This window comes from Canis lupus, assembly GCF_048164855.1.
Source record: "Canis lupus baileyi chromosome 15 unlocalized genomic scaffold, mCanLup2.hap1 SUPER_15_unloc_2, whole genome shotgun sequence".
Classification (NCBI taxonomy): domain Eukaryota; kingdom Metazoa; phylum Chordata; class Mammalia; order Carnivora; family Canidae; genus Canis; species Canis lupus.
Window position 1 is genome coordinate 642,870 of NW_027326421.1, and position 25,282 is coordinate 668,151.

Consider the following 25,282-nt stretch of genomic DNA (forward strand, 5'->3'; position numbering starts at 1 on the left):
TATGGGGGGGTGGGGAGTATAGACAGGGGTCAAAATGAAGGTAAAAGTGACAACTGTGTCCTATTTCAGTATCTTGTACTTCAGAGTGTGTAATGTGGGATTTTATTAGACATGTGGATTATATATATTTTTAAGAGTCTTGGGGCACCTGGGTGGCTCAATTGGTTAAGTGTAGACTCTTGATTTCATTTTTTAAAAAGATTTTTATTTATTTATTCATGAGAGACACAGAGACACGCGCAGAGGGAGAAGCAGGCTCCATGCAAGGAGCCCGATGTGGGACTCGATCCCGGGACTCCAGGATCATGCCCTGGGCTGAAGGCAGGCGCTGAACCGCTGAGCCACCCAGGTGTCCCAGACTCTTGATTTCAGCTCAGACCATGATCTCAGGGTGATGAGATTGAGTCCGTGTTGGGCTCCCGTGCTGGGTGTGGAGCTTGCTGGAAATTCTCTCTCCCTCTTGCTCTGCTCCTCCCTCCAACCATCCCTCCAACTGCTCATGAGTGCACACACATGCTCTCTCTCCAAAAGAAGATAAAAGAATCTTCTCAATGCTATATACTGAGTAATCTTGTAATGCTGTCTTAATCTTAAATTAAATTTGCCTCTGCCTGAAGTTCATTCATTTTCATTCATATATGGTATTTCATTGTATGTATGTATTATAAATACCTCAGTGTCTACGTTCTATTCAGGAGAGATATTTGTGTTATTTCCAGTTTGAGGTGATTAGGACATAACCCAGTGCTTCCTCTTCCATTGCAGCTCTCATGTTAGGGTACACTCTCCTCATAGTTCTCTCATGCTTGCTCTGAAATACCTGAGTGTTGATATTTCACACTCTTTTTGCCAGGAATAGCATCAGCCCCTTAGAAGCAGAACCCATTGAATTGTCTGGTTTCCCGGATGACACTCCCACATCCACCAGCTGCCCAAGAACACTGGCCACACTGGAAAGAAGTGTGTCACTGGTGAAAAGCTGTAACCCAGCGGACCTTGAATCCACAGTGTAGTTAGCAAGTGTGAGGAAGAGCAAACCCATCTGAGCTGCTTTTGCACAAGGAGATAGAAGACCTCTGGCAGTTGTCAGGGAAATCCCTGCCGTAAACCTCTCAGAGCTGCTGTGAAGACAGGCTTTCCAATATCATTAACCTTTAACCGTGGCGCCCAACACATCCCGATAATCTTTTATGTAATTGCCACATGTCCTCAGAGATCATACCTCAATGTCCCAACCTAGTCTGTCACCAAATCCAGGCTGCCTCACCAAAGAACTCTCTGGATCTAGGGTCCCCGGGTACTGAAAAGTTAGTTTAAAGGACCAGTTTGGGGATCCCTGGGTGGCGCAGCGGTTTGGCGCCTGCCTTTGGCCCAGGGCGCGATCCTGGAGACCTGGGATCGAATCCCACGTCGGGCTCCCGGTGCATGGAGCCTGCTTCTCCCTCTGCCTGTGTCTCTGCCTCTCTCTCTCTCTCACTGTGTGCCTATCATAAATAAATAAAAGTTTAAAAAAAATAAAATAAAATAAAATAAAGGACCAGTTTGCCCTTAGACTTGATGATTGAAATACTACGTTAGACCCACTAACTGAAAAACAATAGTTTGAAAGTGATGGTAGGGCACCTGGGTGGTGCAGACTGTTCAGTATCCAACTCTTGGTTTCAGCTCAGGTCGTGATCTCAGGGTAATGGGATCAAGCCCTGGGTCTGGCTCTGTGTTTAGCATGGATCTGCTTAAGACTCCCTCTCAAAAAAAAAAAAAAAAAAGACTTTCTCTCTCTTTGCTCCTTCTCACTGCTCTCTCTCTCTCTCAAATAAATAAATAGATGTTTCAAAAAAAAAAAAAAAACGAGGGCAGCCCGGGTGGCTCAGCAGTTTAGCACTGCCTTCGGCCCAGGGTGTGATCCTGGAGACCCGGGATCGAGTCCCACGTCGGGCTCCCTGCATGGAGCCTGCTTCTCCCTCTGCCTGTGTCTCTGCCTCTCTCTCTCTCTCTGTGTCTCTCATGAATAAATAAATAAAATCTTTAAAAAAAATAAAGAAGAAAGAAAGAAAGAAAGAAAGAAAGAAAGAAAGAAAGAAAGAAAGAAAGAAAGAAAGAAAAGAAAGAGAGATAGCTTAAATTTGCCATGGCAGGAATATAATATTCAGATATAATGATCATAATTGATTATGGGACATTTCTTTGATCTTTGTTTGCTGTTTGCCATGCAGGCTTGCAACAGATTTTAAAGGATAAAATTGTGTCAATTGATTGTTACAGAGCACAGTTTTAATACACTTTGCCAACTAATACATCGATTGGGAAGTATCATAAAATTCAGACCACAGTTCCCTATTGGTGCTACGACACTGGCTAAAGTTGACATTTGGTATCGTTCATATCATCAGCTATTTGCTTATTGTATAGAAAGGCATTGTTGAGTTTCTAATACAGATCTTGTTAAAAAAAAGAAAATAACAGGTCCCAAATAGAGTCACTTGTGCTAAGGCACACATCACCTAATCAAGATTTACTACCTAACCTAATTATAGTTTCAGCCTCTCCCAGGAATGTAATCTTAACCAGTCAATCTGGAATTTCCTGGTCAGCACTATTGAGGTAATCCATTTGATAGATCCCTGTTGTCCCCTAAAGGAAGGTGACCTTGCCTGAAACAATCCATTCTTCACTGGTAACTTGCTTGTCCTCCCTCCTCCTGCCTATAAGTCTTCCATTTCATACAGCTCCTGGGAGCTTCTTTCTATCTGCTAAATGGAATGTTGCCTGATTCATAAATCATTGAATAAAGCCAACAAGATCTTTAAATTTATTCAGTTGAATTTTGTTTTTTCAACAATGTCTAAGTTCTTTCACTATGATATAAATCATTATGTAATAACTAGTATTCACACGCCATGAAAAATTCACAAAGCAGTACTTCATAGACATAAATTCGAGGTCACTAAATGATCATCCACTATATATTTTATAGGAAGTGTTTATGATGGAAATTCATCATTATAAAAATAGCTGCGATTAAAATTTAGAGTGTATAACAAGTATATTGTTTTGAGCTTATTTCTATTTTTAAATAAATGATATTTAAACTATTATAGATGGTATAAAAGTTTTCTGCATACTCTTCACCACCTTTCCCTGATGTTAATAACTTACATAACTGTCATAAATGATCAAAAATAGGAAACTAACATTCTATTAGCTAATCAAAGACCTTATTCAAATATTACCAATTGTCTTAGTAATGTGCTTTCCTGGTCTAGAAAAAAAAGATCCAATCCAGGGTCCCACATTTCATTTGTTTATTATGACCCCTGAGTCTCTTCCAATACAGAACAGTTTCATTTTGTTTTGTTTTATTGATTTTTTTTTTAATTTTTTATTTATGATAGTCACAGAGAGAGAGAGAGAGAGAGAGGCAGAGACACAGGCAGAGAGAGAAGCAGGCTCCATGCACCAGGAGCCTGACGTGGGATTCGATCCCGGGTCTCCAGGATCACGCCCTGGGCCAAAGGCAGGCACTAAACCGCTGCGCCACCCAGGGATCCCTGATTTTTTTTTTAATGACTTTGACAATTCTTAAAAGCACAGGCCAGGGACATCTGGGTGGCTCAGTCAGTGAAGTGTCTGCCTTCAACTCAGGTCATGATCTCAGGGTCCTGGGATTGAGCCCCACATCAGGCTCTCTGATCAGCAGGGAGTCTGCTTCTCCCTCTCCCTTTATGTTCTCTCTCTCTCTCTCTCAAATAAATAAATTAAATAAATAAAAAATATATTTTTTAAAAAATAAGCAAATACTCCACTTTGTGGGATGTCACATAATTTGGGGTTGTGCTATATTTAAAAAATATGTTTGGTCTTTGTTCCCTGTTCCTGCCACAGAGCTCTTAAACCCACCTCCCCACACCCCCATCCCCAACCCACCCCCGGATTTCTTGAGTGGTAGCAATGTTTTTGTTATATTAATGTGGTTACTCCTAACCCTAGGATGAGGCCAGTTGCCAAAGAAAACAAAAACAAAAACAAAAATCAGGGCAGCCTCGGGGGCTCAGTGGTTTAGCACCACTTTCAGCCCAGGGCATGATCCCAGAGTCCCGGGATGGAGTCCCAGGTTGGGCTCCCTGCGTGGAGCCTGCATCCCCCTCTGCCTATGTCTCTTCCTCTCTCTCTGTGTGTCTCTCATGAATAAATAAATAAATAAAATCTTTTAAAAAAATCACCACTAGCCAATGATTTAACTAATCATGCCTATATAATGAAGCCGTACAACACTTTCCTGAGTTCCATAAGCTGTTCTAGACTGAGCCTCCTAACCTATGGGGTCTATGTTAACTCCAGGTACTTAGAATCAGAACTGAATTGAATTGTAAGATACACACTTGGTGTCACAAAATTGGTCTTGGAAGATGACATGCAGGGTGATCTGATGTCTCCTCATGATAAATTTAAGTTATGATATTTTTGTAAGATTTTCAGAGAAGTGATGTTGAGCCCTTCTCAGGACATTATGTCAGGAGGCACATGATGCTGATATCTCATTACTGAGATGTTAACTTTGATCACTCAGTTGAGGTAGTGTCTTCCAGGTTTCTACACTGTAAAGTTATATTTTCCCCAAACCTATTATTTTTAAGTGTTTCACACTGTAAGATAAAATATTAAACTACTCATAACTTCTTTTCAGATGTCAAAAATAATTTTTTTTCAATTACCAACGATAAGAAAACAAATCCATTAGAGAAAATAAAGGAAACTTCCCTGTATAATTGACTTTTTGGAGAAAATAGATGAGAAGGAGGAAAAAAAGAAAAAGATCCAGAATTTAATAGTTTCAGCAGAATGTAGCATTAAAATGTCACTGGTTGGACAGAACACGAATTTACCTTCTATCTCCACGTCAATCATAAGAGATGAATTGCCATTTAAACTTGAAGAGAAAATAAATAAATAAATAAATAAATAAATAAATAAACTCGAAGAGAAAAGAAGCCAATACTCCATTAAACCTACTTTCTATGAATGCAAGTACACATCCATAAAACTTTAATATTTAGACGACTGGTTGATAATTATCCACCTCAAGTCACAGATAAGTTTTGAGGAACATTACATACAAATTCTTCCAAATGACAAAGAAATAACGCTAAACCTCTTTACTTAAAAGGAGTTTGTATTTTGTCTCTATGTCAAAGTCTTAGGGAGTAGAAAAAATCAACTGGAGCTTGACAATAGTACAAAGATAGGCAGCATTTATCACATGCTCTTAGTTAAGATGAAGAAAATTAAATGCATATCAAAAAACAGTGTTAGGCATTTAAAATTGAACTGTGATTTTGTTTTTTTGAACTGTGATTTTAAAAATATAACCATAATTATTAACACTACAAAACAGAAACTACTCCAAAACAAGATCAAATATCATGTGCAATTTTTATTTTATTTTATTATTTTATTTCTTTAAAGATTTTATTTATTTATTCATAAGAGACACAGGCAGAGGGAGAGGCTCCATGCAGGTCTCCAAGATCACACCCTGGGCTGAAAGCGGTGCTAAACCACTAAGGCACCCGGGCTGCCCCTTGCGCAATTTTTAAACACAATATAGATGATTTTTTTTTTATGGTGAAGAAATTCATATTTTTAACCAGCTGGACTCAGTTTAGATGATTCCAATTTTGTTGGCAACATCCAAAGAATCAGTCAGGAACCATTTAAACATATGCATTCTTCTCTCCTTTGGGCCTGATCCAGGTGTTGACCTTGGCCACATCAATGTCGTGGCGCTTCTTCACAGCCTGTTTGAGCTGGTGCTTATTGATGTTGACATCCACAAGAAACCCAAGTGTGTTGTCTTCTGTTTTCTTCATGACTGACTCAGGAATCAGGGGGATCCTGATGATGGCATAGTGGTCAAGTTTGTTTCTCCTGGGGATGCTCTTTCGGAGATAATCTGAGCTGCCTTTGAAAACAATGTCGTGGGTCCAAGTCCCTGCTCCACTCTGTTGGGTATACTTGGACCCAAGCTCGAGCTTGTAAATAAACCCTCGTGTGTTTGCATCGGAAAAAAAAAAAAAAAAAGGAAAAGAAAAGAAAGAAAACAGTGTCTTGGGCCATTGGAAGGTACATGACTTGTGAATCTTCTTTATTTTTATGACACACCTTTCAGTACAGCCATCTTGGCCTTCAAAGAACCTTTCAGTACAGCCATCTTGGCCTTCAAAGACTTTGCTTTAGTTTTGGCTTTAGGAGGAGCAGGGGCTTCTTTCTATCCCTTCAGCACCATCTTTGTAAAGAGAGATGATTCATTTTTGGTGTGGCAATGCTTGTATTCAGAGCATCCAAGAACTTCATGAGCATAATAATGGGAATTTTATTCATCTGGAAGGAACTGAAAGAAATAATAACATTGAAGACAGAGCATTTTCTTCGAATATAAACATCAGCAGCAAATGATGTGTTGTTTGAATTAGGTAAGAAGTGCTAAATATTTTGCACCTATTTTAGATACGACTCCTGATGCAAGCTGTGTAGAACAGATTAGAATTATTACCAGATTTTTGGATTCCAAAAAAGGCAAACATGTCTGTAGGTGAATATTTTGTGGTAGTTTGTTCAGTAATGACATGAGTAGAAACGACTATATGTACTTTTAATAATGTGGACTGCTGACTCTCTCAAAAAATTTCCAGAAAAAACTGTTGGTCAAGCAAAATCAAGTGTATTAGGCTTAAGGCAGCAAGGGAGAGCACCATCTTTTTGTTTTTGTTCTTGTTTTTTTTTTTCATGTAGACACATAAAATGTGAGATTTATTATAGGAATTGGCATGAGGGCACTGCTGGGGTTGGGAAGACTTCTTTCTTTCTTTCTTTCTTTCTTTCTTTCTTTCTTTCTTTCTTTTTTTACAGCAAATGCTTAATAAATATTTATTGTACAGTATACAAATTCAGCAATGCATATTTTGTATACCATATGTATTAGAGACACACACTGTTGTGCATGTTTTATGTATATTTTCTTGCATTGGCTTTCTTAAACTAACATTTTAACTAACTCATGAAATCTTCCCTCTATGTATCTTTCTTGCTTTAGTTTTTTTTTTTTTTTTTTAGTTTTTTTAAAAAATTTTTTATTGGAGTTCAATTTCCCAACATATAGCATAACACCCAGTGCTCATCTCGCCAAGTGCCTCCCTCAGTGCCCATCACCCAGTCACCCCAACCCCCTGCCCACCTCCCTTTCCACTACCCCTTGTTCATTTCCCAGAGTTAGGTGTCTCTCATGTTTTGTCACCCTCACTGATATTTTCACTCATTTTCTCTCCTTTCCTCTTTATTCCCTTTCACTAATTTTTATATTCCCCAAATGAATGAGACCATATAATGTTTGTCCTTCTCCGATTGACTTATTTCACTCAGCATAATACCCTTGAGGTCCCTCCACGTCGAAGCAAATGGTGGGTATTTGTCATTTCTAATGGCTGAGTAATATTCCATTGTATACATAGACCACATCTTCTTTATCCATTCATCTTTCAATGGACACCAAGGCTCCTTCCAGTTTGGCTATTGTGGACATGGCTGCTATAAATACCGGAGAGCACAATCTTAACAGAGTTTTAGTGTCTCAGCAGGGGAATGCTGTAGGGTCTGGACTCACCTAATTTAAGGCAAGTCCTTCAAGGTAGGAAAATGGTGAAGATTGGCCAAAGTTTATGATGTAATACATTAGGATTGGTGGACACAGCAGGTCTTAAAACAAGTCTGGATAAACAAATTCTTGTCCTGATAAGCAAGCTGTTTGTGCCGGTGAACACACAGGTTTTTTTTTTATAAGACTAGCTGTTTGCCACAGTGAGGCAACAATTCACCTGAATAAATTGGTTTGCAAGAATTTCCTGAAACAAATGATGACGTTAGTTATTTATTGGTTTTCAATCTAATCTTCATGGGCTAGAATCTCTTGGAGAAAAACAGTCATGTTATGTTGACACAGATAATATCAATTCTCAGCAGAATGTCTACAAAAACTGAATCTAGACAAAACAATTTGAGTGACTAGGAGACATGATGATGCCACAAATATACATGGGAAACAAGGGATTGCAGGAGCAAATCATGAAAAATTTTACAAAACATTCTATATTCCTTGTTTTGTTTCATCCTGATAAAAAACATGCAACATCTTTTTTGGCTTCTGTGTTGGGGTTGATTAAAAATGATTCTAGGAAAGAGAAATTTGAAGCCATTTTTGAAAAAATGATGAGAAAGTCAAGCTGAATCTATCATGACACTAGAAACTCACTGAAGGTGGGTGCCTGGGTGGCTCAGTCGAGTAAGTGTCCAACTTGATTTCAGCTCAGGTCATGATCTCAGGGCCCTGGATCAGGCCCTGCATCTTGCTCCCCCTTTGTGGGGAGTTGTCTTGAGGATTTCCCTTCCTCTCCCTCTGCCCTTCCTCCTCCTCCTCTCTCTCAAAAAATAAATAAATCTTAAAAAAAAAAAAAAAAAGGAGAAACTCACTGAAGAGAAGGCAATGCTCTGTTAGAAATTATTGTGACATTAATTGTTACATATTTCTGCAACACAAGTAAAAGCTTGGTCTTAAAAATAACCAGTTTTACATTTATTTGCTCAGTACTCATTTGGCATAATAGCTGGGTAAAATTTGATGTTAAGTGCAAAATGACGCAGGAAAAAAATTCAGTGTACACAATGCACTTGAAAGCATCAAAGGAATTATACATTTTTTAAAAAGGATTTTATTTATTCATGAGAGACAGATAGAGAGAGAGAAAGAGGCAGAGACACAGGCAGAGGGAGAAGCAGGCTCCATGCAGGGAGCCCAACATGGGACTCGATCCCAGGTCTTCAGGATCACGCCCTGGGCTGAAGGCGGCGCTAAACTGCTGAGCCACCAGGGCTGCCCAGAATTATACATTTTTTTGAAGACAAAGCAATAATGTTTATGAAAAATATATTGATACTGAACAAACAGCAGACTATCTTGACATAGACGGCAAGTCTCCCAGTATAGACAGTACCAAGGAAGGAATAAGAAGTATCAACTTAGAATCCCATCTACAATCCAAACTCAATTCCAAATTCAATTTTCTTTTTTCTAAGCTAGCTATAACAATACCATCTTCAAAGGAAAGTCTGAAAGAACATAATGGCCTCTCAGTGTTACAGATGGCCAGTGTAACTTAAAGAATTCCAATGAATAGGAGCTATTGACAAATAGTTGAAATTGCTTGGTGAACAAAGTAAGGGAAATGATACTGATGGGAATTCAATGTATAGGCAACTAAATACTAAGTTGATTTCTAAAATCTATACTTAGAATACTCCAGGTGAAGTATCTCAATGTATTTGCAACAATGATTTACATGACACATTTCCAATAACGCTTTGTAGCTCCCAGGATAAATTTCACCTTGCAGTTGCAATTGCCAATGGACAATTTTATAGCTTTGTGAAAATAAAATTTATTAAAGGTATACAATGTCATGAGAAAAACTGTTCATTTCTTTAGAAAACAAGACACTAAAGCCAAATAGGCACTGAAACTGTCATAAAGAATTTTATCTCTGTGAAAGCAAGATGTAAATCTATTTTATAACTAATAATGAGGGATCCCTGGGTGGCGCAGTGGTTTGGTGCCTGCCTTTGGCCCAGGGCGCGATCCTGGAGACCCGGGATCGAATCCCACGTCGGGCTCCCGGTGCATGGAGCCTGTTTCTCCCTCTGCCTGTGTCTCTGCCTCTCTCTCTCTCTCTCTCTCTGTGACTATCATAAATAAATAAAAATTAAAAAAAATTAAAAAAAAAAGAATTAAAAAAAAAAAGAAAAATTATAACTAATAATGAAATCTTACTGGTTTCTTAAGTATTCTACTGAGTTATTGCGATCAAAAATTTGTATTTCCTTTATTGTGAGATCATTTTTCTTCACGTGGGCTAATGATACCCCTATATAGTCACACTGAAGCAGGAATCAGCACTAGTGATATTAAAAACTAAACAAACAAATTCTCACCCACAAATTGCAAAGGAGTAACGAAGACTTTACTGATATTTGGTGGTGACATGGAGGAGAAGGGCACGCTGCATATCCCAAAGCAAATCATCTCTGAGATCTTGGTAAATACCTGCACCCTGCACTTCTATCCAGCCTTCCCACTGGCCCTCCCCACACATTTTCTCTATATTCTTTTTCCTAAGGCAAAGAAATATAGCCTTCTGCAGTGTTGCAGCCTTACACCCAGCAGCCTCTAAGCAAAAAATTATATTTCGTACTGATGGGGTCCAAGACATGTCACCCCAAAATATGGTACCTTGGCACGTCACGTATCTTAAACTGAGTAAGTCTGAGAAAGTGACAGAAAAAGGTCACTGTGACCTCCCCCCTTCTCCCTTCTCCTATGAAACAGGTCATAAATTTCCCAAGTGAAAGATCCCCTCCCTGTACCAGGATGGAGGAAGCCATCCTTCTCATGAGAGACAGGGAATTGGGGGCTGAGAAATCTGATAAATAAACCTTGTTAAACTAACCCTTATCTCCCTGGTTATTTCTTCACCATTGAACACCCCTAGCCCAAACCTCTCTGTCTTGTCATTTCCTCAGATTCATTATTTCTTTGCCTGAAAGGTTTAAAGCTCTCTACTCTGGTCACTGCTTTGGGTCTTCATTCTCTTGCAAAGGCTCCTTTGTACATGTAAAAATTCAATGACATGTACATGTGTTTCTTCTGTTAATTTGTTTTATGTCCATTTTCAAACCCAGCCAGGGACCCTAAGAGGGTTGAAGAAAGCTTTTTCCTCCCCTACAATATGTGAAGATCCAAAATAAATAATGAATTTTAAATAATTTTTCTTTTTTTTTGTCACCATTGGTCAAAACTGACTCGCCTTGCTTCAATATAAAATTAAATTTAAAGTCAATAGTTTTTAAAATAAAGACAAGATACTTTGGCTTGTTTCCAGTCATTATTTCTTGAACACTCACTGTATTCTGTGATTTCACACCAGTCATCTCACTCAGTACGAGGTTGGCTGATTCTACTATAACAAATTAAGCAAGTGAGCCTCAAAGAGGCTGCTGTGTTATAGGTAATAATAAATAGTGAGGCTTAGATGGAGATCCAGGGCCTCAAATTCCAAGTCCAGAGCTGATTACTTATTGCTTTGCTCAGAAGATATAGTCCTTTTGTTCTGTTCATGTAAATCCTTGAATTGATGAGCCATCTAAAGGGCTGCTTAGAATCTGTTAACTATTTCTTCTACTGCAGGATTTCTTAACCTCAGCACTTTTGACTTTTTTTTTCCCCCAGGAGGCTGTTCTGTGCACCGTAGGATGCTCAGCAGCATCTCTGGCATCCACTCACTAGATGCCAGTAGCTCTCCCTCCCAGCCTTCCCTACCCCCAGTCATGACACAGTCAGCTCCAATTGAGAACCACTGTTTCACCCTATGCTAAATTCCTTTGCAATTTGCATCCCCCCCATCAGCCTTTCAGTCTGTGAGAACACATGGATTCTCAGACCCAGCATGCCATTGTGGAAAACCTCCCTGCCTGTGCTCTCTACTGGGTCCCTCTGGGCTTCCTGTAGTCCCCATGCCTATGGTACCTGACATGCTCACTGTGAGCCTTTATCCGTTCTTGGAGAGTGTCCAAAATCTACTTACATCAGCTTGATTCTCTGTGCTAGCGCATCCAATCTACTTGATGCAGTGGCTATCCAAAACCAGGGGTTAAAATAGAATTGGCTGCCCAAGAATGATTTACTGGAGGCTTCTGAAAATGTCTCCCACAACTGGATTAAATATTTTGATTAATTTGACCCGTCAGTTTGTTGAGAAGAAAGGGAATACTCATTTAATTTATTTATTCACTTAATTTTTTCAAGTTAATAATTTATTTAGATTCATTCATTTATTTAACTAATATTTAGACTGAAATGATTTGCTTTGGACTAAATTAAACATTTAAAATGATCAGATTAGAAAAAAAAGAAAAAAAAGGAAAAGAAAATGATCAGAGTAGGTTTCTTTTTAGACTCAAGCTGCATTCTGCTTCTATCTCAGTACAAATTATTTCATAATCTTTATTCCCTAGAGAATATAGCTCCGTTAATAAATAATCAGTTTTCAGAGACTATTTCTAACCTCTCTCTTTCCTTGTTGTAGAGAGAGTAAGATCATTTTTTCCCTTAAATTTCAAAGACTATTTTAAAAAATAAATGTTTGAGAAACACTTGTGCTTGTATGATGATGCCTTTCAAGAAAGAGAGAATGACATAGAACTCAGCACAATAAATGTGTGTCTTTGTATCCATAGTGGATTTCCTGTGTGATGGAGGGAAGAACAGGAGGAGACAGTCCAGAGGGTTCATGTCACACTAGATTTCTTAGGAAGCTCGTAAAAAGGATTTACTGTATTTTGATTAATCCATCCTTCATCCACCTTGAGTGTCTCCATGGCAACCAGATATTTGTTTCCCAAAGATGGGCTTTCAGACTGTGGAAGGTTCATTCAGCTCTATACAAAACCCTCTGTATTTCTGAGAACCACATCTTTGAAATTCAGCCTGCATAGACAACCACTCCCAAACCTTTGTCTGTGTTACTAATCCTAATGCTACTATCATCTTATCAATGACCAGACATGATCAATTTTTGAAGCATTTTCTTAGAACCAAGAGAGGCATCTGTTTCTATTTCTCAAAAACATCAAATGTTTTAAGCTTAGTTTAAAGGAGACTAGTTGAGTAGTCATTATAAGGTATTTTTCTTTGATTGGTTAGAGTATTTCAGAGCACCCACAATTGATCATTCCTGTAAATAAAAATGATCTTTCATAAAAAATTAATGATCCTGCGTGCTTGGCTGGCTCAGCCAGTGGAGCGTGCAACTCTTGATCTCAGGGTCGTGAGTTCAAGCCCCACATTGGGCATGGAGCCTACTTACAGTTAAAATTTTTAAAAAGAATTAATGATCCCTTTCTCAAAACACACTTCTAAAGCAGAATATAATCGAGGTGGACTAACATGCAAAAAACACACATTTATAATGAGGTTGCACACTAGTTAGAAATGAAGCTGAAATGAGCACATGGAAACCCAAACTCCCAACACACAGCTCCATATACCCTACAGCAGGGCTGCCTTTCTGTGCTCACACGGGATCTTGAGTAGTGCCCTATTATGTGAGATGTGTAAGTCTTCCACTCCATGGAAACAGGAACCCATTGTGTCCTGCCTTCTCCCCAACCTCTACTTTTCAAAATGGAAATATGTTTCAATGGACAGATAGATGGAGGAATGGGCAAAAAACTCTTTATTAAAAACCTGAAAAACATACATCTTTTTGAAAAAAATTACATATCCAAAAATGGTGTTATCCGGGGGAAATTTCACTTTATGTATCTTGTATTTTTTTCTTTTTCATGGCTGTGAGTTACTTTTGTAATTCATAAACCAATAAAAACATTTCCAATTTGGAAAAAACAACAAAAACCTTAAAAAAAAAAGTGTTCTTCAAAGTTCTAAGTATACTCCAAATAAATCTATTTCTGATGTAACACAAAAAACACCTGACCATTCGTGCAGTTGTGATACAGTTGCTAGGGTTTGCACAGTTCCTCTCATTATTTTATTTTTTAAAAATTACCAAATGGTTTGTGGTTTGTAATATCTTTATTAATGAGTAAAGTAATAAAAATCAGGTATTTTTACCCATATTATATGACTAATAATTTAAACTCTTTTTTGGCACACAAGTAATATTGAATCAGTCTGACACACAGTTTAGGAATCATAACTTGAATTATTGGAATTCATTCGGGAAACCCAGCCTCACTTAAAATTGCTGCTGTCTGCAGTGTAATAAATGTGATCGATGGCCTTCTGCAGCAATGCAGTTTAGCTGCTCCTCCATTGCTGGGAGAGGCCTCTTTGTGTGTGTATATGTGCATATTTCTTGAACATTCCGCAACTGTTTCCAACAGGAGCTACTTTTGAGCCTCCTATTCACAGTTATTTAAGAATAGCCTGTTATTTTCCAATGACCATGGATCAATTTAGATTGCCTGTAGGAAAATGAATCTCGTTGAAGATTGATGACTTGTAAAAGAGTAAAAATACACACAGCACCCTTATCCATTCTATCTCACTCAGTTCTTTGTCATTTGGAGCTACAAGGAAAAACTGGTTTCTGCTGGTAACCGGAACTTCCACGTGATCATCAAATTCGGCAAATTAAAACCAGGAGACTTAAATTAGTCTCAATGTTGTGTTTAAGGACTAAATGTTTAAATAAACTTCCAAAGTAAAAGCAGATTTTAGCCAATGCCTCCCTGCTCACCCAAACATCTCTTCAGCATTTCTGATCCCCTTCTCCTGACTCTTCTTTTTCCTTCCATTCCTACTTATCATTTCAGTTAATAATTTTAGGAACACATTATCTGACATACATCTTGCAATTGGTTGCACCATACCTGTGCATAGGGATAAAGCAGAGAACTTAAATACTCTACACTACCTAGAGAGATATTTAACTCATAAGTCAAATCACTTCTCTCATTTAGTAAATTTATAATATAAATAAACATTTGCAAAGAAAAAATGTACTACACAGGAGCTTTGTCAGGCTTTTATTTTAAATGCAATTGTAAAACCTATGTCATGGACTTTTTAATTTGGAAGAAATTTTAGGGACTATTTTTTTTTTTAATTTTTATTTATTTATGATAGTCACACACAGAGACAGAGAGAGAGGCAGAGACACAGGCAGAGGGAGAAGCAGGCTCCATGCACCGGGAGCCTGACGTGGGATTCGATCCCGGGTCTCCGGGATCGCGCCCTGGGCCAAAGGCAGGCGCCAAACCGCTGCGCCACCCAGGGATCCCTAGGGACTATTTTGTATGCGGCGAAACTGTTAGGCCGAGGCTGACAAAACTGCAGTGTAAGTTAGTAACAAATCAGATCCTCCTGGAAATCTTTCCATTCTACTATTCTGTTTTTCTTGTTCTAGGGGGTGGAAAGGCATGGGGGTGGAAAGGCATGTACATGATCTTTCTCATTTGGTGAGAAAAAATATTATATTTGGTGCATATTATTAACCTGATGGAAGCAATAAGGAAACTGAGACTCTGAGAAGTTACATAATTTTTCCAAGGTCACACAGCTACTAAAAGAAGTGGAATTTGAACCTCAAATTGTAACCTAATGAATTCTGTGAACAATGAAAGGCATTGAAGAAAAGGAATATTTTCCTGAAGATTGAGGGAAATCCATTGAGGAAGTCACATCAAATATCATGTTAGACAAAAAACTGATAAAATTCCTCAGATATTTCTGTTATTTCCCCCCAAAGTTTCTTACCCTCAGAAGTAACTGGTTTCTTTCCTCTGATGTTACAGAGGGAAAAAATTATAACTGTTTAATCAATATAAAAGGCAAGGTTTATGTGGAAAGATTGCCTATCACCAAAGCTGCATACATAAAAAAGCCGCAAAAATTTTACTTAAAAAAAAAAAAATAGGGAGAGAGGAAAAACACAGCCAAGCTAATAGCAAAAACTGAAGATGTCAAAAAAAAGAGTGAACTTTAACTCTAAGCAGCACAAGGACTCTGAAGTGAAAATGGAGTTTTTGAAGCTAGGAGAACCTTAAATGCTGGGCCTAGAGAGAGGACACCTGTTCGGGAAGGAAAGGGCAGCCCACACCCTGCACACAGGAAGCCGGATCAGAGCCACATGCGTTAAGCTAGGAGATTGAGAGGGCTGTTCCAACTCTGCAATAAAAATTTAGAAATATTATCCAATGAAGCTGAGACAAGAATAGACAAGAAAGGAGAGTATCTTTGTGACCTGAGGTGGAGAGCAATTTCATAAACAATTAAAAAATACAAGCCATGGAGGAAAATTTGTTGAACACAATTATATCAAGACAAAGGATTTCTTTCTTTCTTCTTTCTTTCTTTCTTTCTTTCTTTCTTTCTTTCTTTCTTTCTTTCTTTCTTTCTTTCTTTTCTTCTTTCTTTCTTAAAAAGATTTCATTTATTTATTCATGAGACACACACACACAGAGAGAGAGGGAGAGAGAGAGAAAAACACAGACACAGGGAGAAACAGGCTCCATGCAGAGAGCCTGACTCAATCCAGAGTCTCCAGGATCACACCCTAGGCTTGAAAGCAGCACTAAACCGCTGAGCCACCCGGGCTGCCCAAGACAAAGGATTTCCATTCAATGAAGGGCACCAGGAATAAAACTATAGAGGAGAGTCCTCCAGCAAGCCAAGATGCCGAAAGGAAAGAAGGCAAAGGGGAATAAGGTGGCCCCTGCCCCTGCTGTTGTGAAGAAGCAGGAGGCCAGGAAGGTGGTCAATGCCCTGTTCGAAAAAAGACCCAAGAATTTTAGCATTGGACAGGACATCCAGGCCAAAAAGTACTTCACCCTCTTTGTCAAATGGCCCCACTACATCTGGCTGCAGTGGCAAAGGGCTATTCTCTATAAATATTTAAAAGTGCCTTCCGCGATCAACCAGTTCACCCAGGCCTTGGACCACCAAACAGCTACTCAACTGCTTAAGATGGCCCACAAGTACAGACCAGAGATGAAGCAAGAGAAGAAGCATAGATTGTTGGCCCAGGCTGAGAAGAAAACTATGTGCAAAGGGAATGTCCCCACTAAGAGGCCACTTGTCCCTTGAGCTGGGGTTAACACTGTCACCACCTTGGTGGAAAACAGGAAGGCTCAGCTGGTAGTGATCACATGCGATGTGGATCCCACTGAGCTCATTGTCTTCCTGCCTGCCTTGTGTCATAAGATGGGGGTTCCTTACTGCATTATGAAGGGAAGGCCAGGCTGGGGAGTCTGATCCACAGGAAGACCTGCACCACTGTTGCCTTTACACGGTAACTTGGAAGACAAGTGGCTCTGACTTATCTGGTAAATGCCATCAAGACCAACTACAATGACAGATATGATGAGATCTGGTGCCACTGGGGAGGCAATGTCCTGTGTCCAAAGTCGGTGGTTTGCATCGCCAAGCTGCAAAAAGCAAATGCTAAAGAACTGGCCACCAAACTGGGCTGAATGGATGCTGTTGAATTTTTTGTACATAAAGGTAATAAAAGGTTATCTTTCCAAAAAAAAAAAAAACTATAGAGGAGAATATGCATATATTTGTATTGTCTATGGCAAGAAAAGGGTTAAGCAGTAAGTCTACAGTTTTTTCCTTTCCATTTATTGGGGGGGAAAAAGAGTGGGGGCAGAAATGAGGCAGATGTCTAGGCCTAATCTCCTCGTGAAAATGTTAATGACTACCTCCTAGCAAAAGAGTTAAAAGTATTTGCTAACAGGGGAGGGCTTATCTTTGGAATGCTTTTAACTGGATGAACCCTGTTGGTTGGATTGCTTATGGTAAATACACCAGGAATCTATACATTTATGGGCATAGCCCATGGGAAAATATCATGCACTGGATACAACCATCTAAGTATAAATTGGAGATGTTTCATGACCTAGATGACAAAATATTGATTTGTCCCATATCTAATGAACTAAACTTGATCGTATAGTCAAGATGGTGTCTGTCAAGTTTCTCCACTATGAAGTTACTATGTTCCCTTTGTAATTAATACATACTTATAGGGAGGTATACTTTGAGATTATATAAATATCCTGTTTGTCATCAAAATCACTCATTCACTTTAGCCTTCCTTGATAATTCTTCCTTAATGTAATTGTTCTATCATAGCTGCCAAATGACGATTTTCTAACTGAATCATTTGCTCTACATTTATTAGTTGATATTTTAATGTGAAGATGACCTTTCCCCTCCTATTTGTTATTTCATTATTTATCTGTATCAGCAGGGACTCATAGATTCTTACTTTATTCCTTAAATTATGACCTATTATTACCATTATTGACTTTGTTATGTAGCTTATCCCAGATTTGGCAAGTGGGTGTGCCTTGTTTTTTGTTTGTTTTTATAGTAGGTGAAATTACATAAAAGTTAAAAAGAGGGACGCCTGTGTGGCTCAGAGGTTTAGTGCCTGCCTTCAGCCCAGGATGTGATCCTACAGTCCCAGGATTGAGTCCATCAGGCTCCCTGCATGGAGCCTGCTTCTTCCTCTGCCTGTGTCTCTGCCTTTCTCTCTCTCCCTCTGTGTCTCTTGTGAATAAATAAATAAATAAAATATTTTTATAAAAGGTTAAAAATAAACGAAGAAACAATAATATTCCTAGCAATACATTTTCAAAATGTATAAAGCAAAACCACATAGGAATTCAAATAATATAAAGCTATTGGGATTTTTTTTAACTCTCTGAATCTGATGGATGAAGTAGACCACCCAATCAGATGGATGAAGAGAGCCATTATTAAGGGTATAGGAGATGTGAATAACATAGCTAAAAAGACTCATCTATTACATATAAAATACTGCACCTAACAGAAAATGCTCACTCTTTTTGAGGAACCATAAAACACTTTTTACACTTTTTATTTGGAAATAATTTTAAATATACAGAAAGTTAAATCTGGAAAAATATAAATAACAAAAAGAACACCTGTATAGCCTTTACTCTGATTCACCTACTCTAAACAATTTACCCATTTGTATTATCATTTTCTGTGTGTATGAGTGTGTAAATTTTTTCCTGAATTATTTGAGTGTAAGTTACACACATTGTCATCATTAACCCTTACATGCCTCAATGTGTATGTCCTAAAAATAAGAATATTCTCTCATAGTACCACTATATAGTTACCAACTTTATAAATTCTTATATTGATACTTTACCATCTAATTTAAAATTTTGTCAGTTGAAATAAAAATAGCCTTTATGGCATTTCCCCCCCTGTAGCACAGATCCAGTTTAGGGGTAACTATTGTATTTAGTTGTTATTATCTTTAGCCTGTAATGAAATACTTGTAAAAATTGACCAAATTCATCCACAGTGTGGTACAATTCAACCTCAAACAAACAAACAAACAAAAAAAGATAATTTCATACATATTTTTAAACAAAGAAATAAAACACATAAGCCATGATTTGAAAAGAAAATCAAAGTGGAAATTAGAAATATTTTATACTGAAATATAAAAAAACAACCAAACTAACTAACTAGCTAAAATAAAGTGGGGAATAAGAGAATGAAAATAAGCAAGAAAATTAATTAAATCGATAACAACAATGGAGAGATCATCAATGCAGCCCAAAGCAGAGTCATTAAAAAGATGAATATGAAAGATAATACTCTAAATAATCTGAATCTGAGCAAGGGATCCCTGGGTGGTGCAGCGGTTTAGCGCCTGCCTTTGGCCCAGGGCGCGATCCTGGAGACCCGGGATCGAATCCCACGTCGGGCTTCTGGTGCATGGAGCCTGCTTCTCCCTCTGCCTATGTCTCTGCCTCTCTCTCTCTCTCTCTCTGTGTGTGTGTGACTATCATAAATAAATAAATTTTAAAAATAAATAAATAAATAAATAAATAAATAAATAAATAAATAATCTAAGCAAGAATAAAAGGAAGAAAGTATAAATAAATAATTGAACTAAAATCATGACATTTTTGCAACACCTGGGTGGGGTACTTGGTTGTACATCAACTCTTGGTTTCAGCTCAGTTCTCTATCTCAGGGTCATGAGATCAGGCCCAACCTTGGGGTGGAGCTCAGCTGGGAGTCTGCTTACGATTTTCCCTCTCCTTTTACCCCCTCCCCATGTGAGTGCTCTCTCTCTTTTTCCAAAATAAATAAATAAATCTTTAAAATCATGGCATATTTATAGATACTTTAGAGATATAAAAGAAAATAACTTTAAAAAAATTTTAACCAATACATTTTAAACCTTAGATGCAGGTAAATTTTCTAAAAACAAACAAAAATTACAAGTTAACAAATTTGATTAAAACCAAAAGCTTGGGATCCCTGGGTGGCGCAGCGGTTTGGCGCCCACTTTTGGCCCAGGGCGAGATCCTGGAGACCCGGGATCAAATCCCACGTCGGGCTCCCGCTGCATGGAGCCTGCTTCTCCCTCTGCCTGTGTCTCTGCCTCTCTCTCTCTCTCTCTCTCTCTGTGACTATCATAAATAAATAAAAATTAAAAAAAAAAAAAACCAAAAGCTGAATGAACTAATAAACATTAAGAAGTTGAAAAGTTGTCAAAATTTCCCCTCCCTATTCCAAAAAACATTTTTTAAGATGATAATATATGTTTTTATCAAGAAAAATACATAATCTGTATTTCATATAACATGTTTCAGAGAATATAGAGGAAAAGTCACAAAATTCAATTTACCTTGATGTCAAAAAGAACAGGGACTGTATAATTATAATCTTATGGACACAGATGCAAAAATCCTAATTTTCAAAAACAACAAATCAAATTCTATAGTATACTCAACCTTCTCATTATTTGCAGATTCCTATTTATGAATTCATCTACTTGTCAAATGTATTTGTAACCCCAAAATCAATACTTAAAATGCTTTCGCAGTCATTTACGGAAATATGCAGAGTTGCAAAAAATTTGAGTTGCAGGACTCACATGTTCCCAGCTAAGGTTAAACAAGATAACATTCTGCCTTCTGTTTTAGTAATTTTGTAGTAAACAAGTATACTTTTTGTGATCTATTTAGTGCCACATTTTTCATATTTTTGTATTTTTTCTTGGTGATTTTGCTGCTTAAAATAGCCTAGCACTAAAAAAAAAAAAAAAAATAGCCTAGCACTAAAGTACTATCTAGTGTTCTTGGCACAAAAGGTTGTGGTGTGCCTTACAGAGAAAATACATGTACTAGATAAGCATTATTTGGGCATGAGTTCTAGAATTATTGGTCACAAGTTCAATGTTAGTGAATCAAGAATATATATTAAATAAGGTATCTTTAGACAAAAACACATAAAACAAGATTATATATTGATCAGTTGACTAACATGTCTCCAGAGTCCTAGAGGAACCTAATTGTGTATTTCCTCTAGGAACAATGATTCAATATTTATTTATTCAGTGTTTATAGCAAGTTTATAGACCGTAACTGCAATGAATAATGAGAATTAACTGTATGTATAATATAAATACGGTATGTATAAGTACAAAACAACATATCACAACCAGATAAAGTTTCATCAATGCAAGGATGGTCAACATGAAACTCTCAATATAATTTACCATGTTAGATTTAAAAACAAACAAATCAATATAATCTTTTCAACAGATTGAGATGAAAGCACTCAGTAAAACTCAATATTCATTCATGATAAAAGCTCAGCAAAATAGTAATAGAAGGCAATATCAATGGATTGGTAAATTCATATACAAGAAATAAGAGTCTAAAATAATCCTGGAAACTAAAAGGTAAAATACCTAAATTTACTCAGAGTCATATAAATAAAGACAGTATGATATAGGGACCAGTAAACGTATAAGACTTCAGGAACAAGCCCAATCAGGGATGAGGCCTTCAAATGTTAAAGAGATGTCAATACAATTAACTAGAAAAATAAAGGACACGTTGACAAATGGTCCTGAGTCAACCAGATTTCCAAGTGGGAAACATTAAAAGATTTCCCTCTCATACCATAGGTAGAATAAAAACTCCAAAAGAATTATGGACTTAATTGTAAAAATAATTATTTAATAATTTCAGAAGAAAAAATAGGAGAATATGTTTATAGTTTTGGAGTAATAAAGGATTTCTTAACAACAAAATAAGTTTTTTAAAAACAGAGATCATAGGGCAGCCCTGGTGGCTCAGTGGTTTAGTGCTGCCTTCAGCCCAAGGTGTGATCCTGGAGACCCGGGATGGGGTCCTACATCAGGCTCCCTGCATGGAGCCTGCTTCTCCCTCTGCTTGTGTCTCTGTCTCTGTCTCTCTGTCTCTCTCTGTGTGTGTCTCTCATGAATAAATAAATAAAATCTTTAAAAAAATAAAATAAAAACAGAGATCATAAAGGAAAAAAAATATATGAATTTTGGTGCATCGATATTGAAACTTCCAAACAAAATCAATGTCATAAGCATTGTTACAAGACAAGCCACAAAGGATTAGTATTCAGAATATATAAAGGACAAATCAATGAAAAGAGACAAAGAGATCATGGACATTATTATTTTTTTAAGACAAAGAATTGAGCAGGCATTTTACAAGTGAAGAAATATACAAAGATCTTCAGCCTTGTTAGTAACCAAGGAAGTACAAAATGAAACATACTGAAATATTTTATATCTATCAGTGATAAAAATTAAAAAGTTTTAGAATATCAAGTGTTTACAAGGATGCAAGGAAGGGGAAACTTATAAATTGCTAGGACCTGTTTAAAACATTACTGTAGCAATAGCTATTAAATTGAAATTAGCATACCCCATGACCCAGAAATTTCAATTTTTTAGTATCTCTGGCACATGTATACATGGAGACTTAAATATGCACTATTATTTGTAACAAGGAAAACAATTTTCAAACAACTCATTATTTATCAGTTGGCAGATGGATAAATTGTGGCATATTTATAGAATCGAATTCTATATGGATTACCATTTCAATGAAACTATGTGCTATCAGCAGATCTCAAAAGATAATGCAGAGCAATAGATGCAGGTTGCAGAATCATATGCATAATATGACCCCATTACATAATTTTTAAGTCAGAAAATATATATTTACAGAAAGTGTAAAAAGATGGATTGGATTTGCATCAAACTTATAATGAGAAGATGTGGGGGAAAATAAAGTAGAATTCAACTATCTCTGTAACAACCCATTTCTTTTATTACAATTTTTGGAGAAAAATGACAAAACATAAGCATTGGTTAATTTTGAGTAATGGATAAAAAGATATTAGTTATATGGTTCTCTGTAGTTGTGTCTATTTTTAAAAAATTAATAAAAGAATTTAAACTAAAGTCATAAGTGTTTAACTGAAATTAGACCAAATAAACATGTATCATTGTCAAACTCCAAGTTACTTACTTATTCCGATTAAGTCCTTAATGATGTCCAGAAATATCCCTTACTTTTGTTCACTTTGGGCTGTAAAAATCTCTTGCCTTGCGCAGCACTTGGAGCTCGCTTCTATCTGCTAGACTGGATGCAGCCCAATTAATGAAACGCTGAATAAAAGCCTACTATATCAGTACATTGTGGGAAATTTTCTTTTAACACTTAATACCTTGATTTTTTTTAAGTGGTATATCCACATGATAAACAGTAAAGCTGTACTCAAAAACAGTTTAATGAAGTTATTAGTCACATGAAAAATGCTAATGATTCGTAATATTCAGAGAAATAAAGCAAAAATAAAAATGAATATTTAGTAAGTTCTAATTTAATACAAATACAAGTGCAAAGACAAGAATTTGGAAAGAAGTAGAATTCAACCAAAGGTTATTTATCTTATCGCCGAGTGATGTGATGCTAAGACAGATTTTTTTCCTCGTGATTCCTGTTTTCCAGTTTTTTTTTTTTACAGAGAAGGTATTTTAGAATCAGAAAACAGGTTATCAGTGTTAAATCAATTTTTTGTAAAAGCTTGCAAAATTAAAGAATCATTTAAAGTTTGTCTTCTGTTTTCTTTTGTGACTAATATTGAAATAGCATTTTGTTTTTCCTGTTACATAACTGATTTAAAAATTTAGACCAAGTTCTATATAATACTTTGGATCCGTCTTCACCTGGGATTTGGAAAATTTAAAGCCTTCCAAATAGAAATCCATTCCAGGAAGAATGACAAAACATCAGCCATTGCAAATATCTGTCTAATCTTGGGACCTTGAACCTGTTTACTGGTTTACAGAGCGGTAGGGAGAGCCAGAGCCCAACAGTAATCCTACCATTCACTTGCTCTGAGTAACGACCATCTGCTGGGGACTGGGGAGGACCCAGCTCAGTCAATTAGACTGCCTCGGTTTGCATGATAAAGGAAGGTCACAGAAAGTCAATACAATTGAGAGCAACTCCCCAGGTGGCAGAAAAGATCTGCAAGCAACTGGCAGAAATGGCTTGCATTTGAGGAGCGCAGCTCTCTCCTTGGAGCTTGCACTTCTCCGAAAGCAGGCTCTTTACAAAAAAAAAAAAAATGACTTTCAAAAACATCAATTTGGGTAGGCTTAGATTTTTTGCTTCTTTTTTCCCCTCCATTATTGCATGGAGGAGAGAAGTGAAAGATGTAAAATGTTTTTTTTTTTTTCTTTTGGGATGTCAGGTACAAAGTTTACCATATTCTTCAGTTCATAGTTCATTATCCATAGATCCATAGATCTATGATCCATACCATAGATCCATGAGTGGCTTTCTTGTATTTAATCATAAAAATATTTTTTCCTTTTGGCCCAAACTCAACTCCCCTCTCCCTCCTCCTTCCTATTCTTCTTCTTCTTCTTCTTTTTTTTATTTTTTTTTTATTGGAGTTCTATTTGCCAACATATAGCATAACACCCAGTGGCCATCCCGTCAACCTCCTTCCTATTCTAATGTGTTGCGTATATGTTCTTAATTATAAGTGTTTTATGAATGAATAGTGAACCAAGTCCTCCTTTTCTCACCTGTTATTCTCTTGTGACAACGTTCTGAGAATTTTTATAAATTAAGGATATTCTGCTGCTTGGAAAGGCCAACTACCCACTTAAAAGTTTGAATAGCAGCATTACAGAGACACTAGGAAGTAAGTTGGAGTGGGAAAGCTCTGCTTATTCTAAGAAACAGCTGGCTTTTTGTAGAGCCTGCCAACAGAATGGTCAGTCAGACAAGAGCAAACGCAAGCACATCATTCATTCCTTCAACAAATATTTATCGAGTGTCCTCTTTGTCTGAGACAGGGTCGGGCAACCAATCACAAATCACCGTTGCCACTCATGCTCTGCCATTTATTAGCTGCATGAGTTTGTGCAGATCATCTAAATTTTCATATCATTTTAAGTTTCTTCCTTTGTGAAGGGATAAAAATAAACCCCACCTTACCTCCTTCGTGAGATTGTTTTCAGGATAAAATAGATGCCTATTAAAGAGTACGAGAGTATGCACCTCAAAATATGCATCTTTGTCATAAGGATTATTTTGAAACATTATTTTGAAAAAAACAGACATACGGGATGCCTGGGTGGCTCAGTGGTTGAGCATCTGCCTTGGGCCCAGGGCGTGATCCCCAGGTCCTGCGATCAAGTTCCACATCAGGCTCCCTGCAGGGAGCCTGCTTTTCCCTCTCCCTCTCCCTCTGTGTCTCTAATGAATAAATAAATAAATAAAATCTTAAAAAAAAAAAAAAGCTGACATG

The 25,282-nt window shown here is 37.3% G+C and overlaps 1 long non-coding RNA gene and 1 pseudogene across 1 annotated transcript; one reads left to right on the forward strand and one right to left on the reverse strand.

Annotated features, from left to right (window-relative positions):
• Positions 1–5,418: 5,418 nt before the first annotated feature.
• On the reverse strand, positions 5,419–23,094 carry LOC140629500 (uncharacterized). Its single transcript, XR_012027327.1, has 2 exons — positions 22,984–23,094; positions 5,419–6,388 (listed from the first exon to the last, which is right to left on the reverse strand). It is a non-coding gene; the product is annotated as an uncharacterized lncRNA (long non-coding RNA).
• LOC140629505 (large ribosomal subunit protein eL8 pseudogene) lies at positions 16,298–17,094 on the forward strand (annotated as a pseudogene).
• Positions 23,095–25,282: the final 2,188 nt, after the last annotated feature.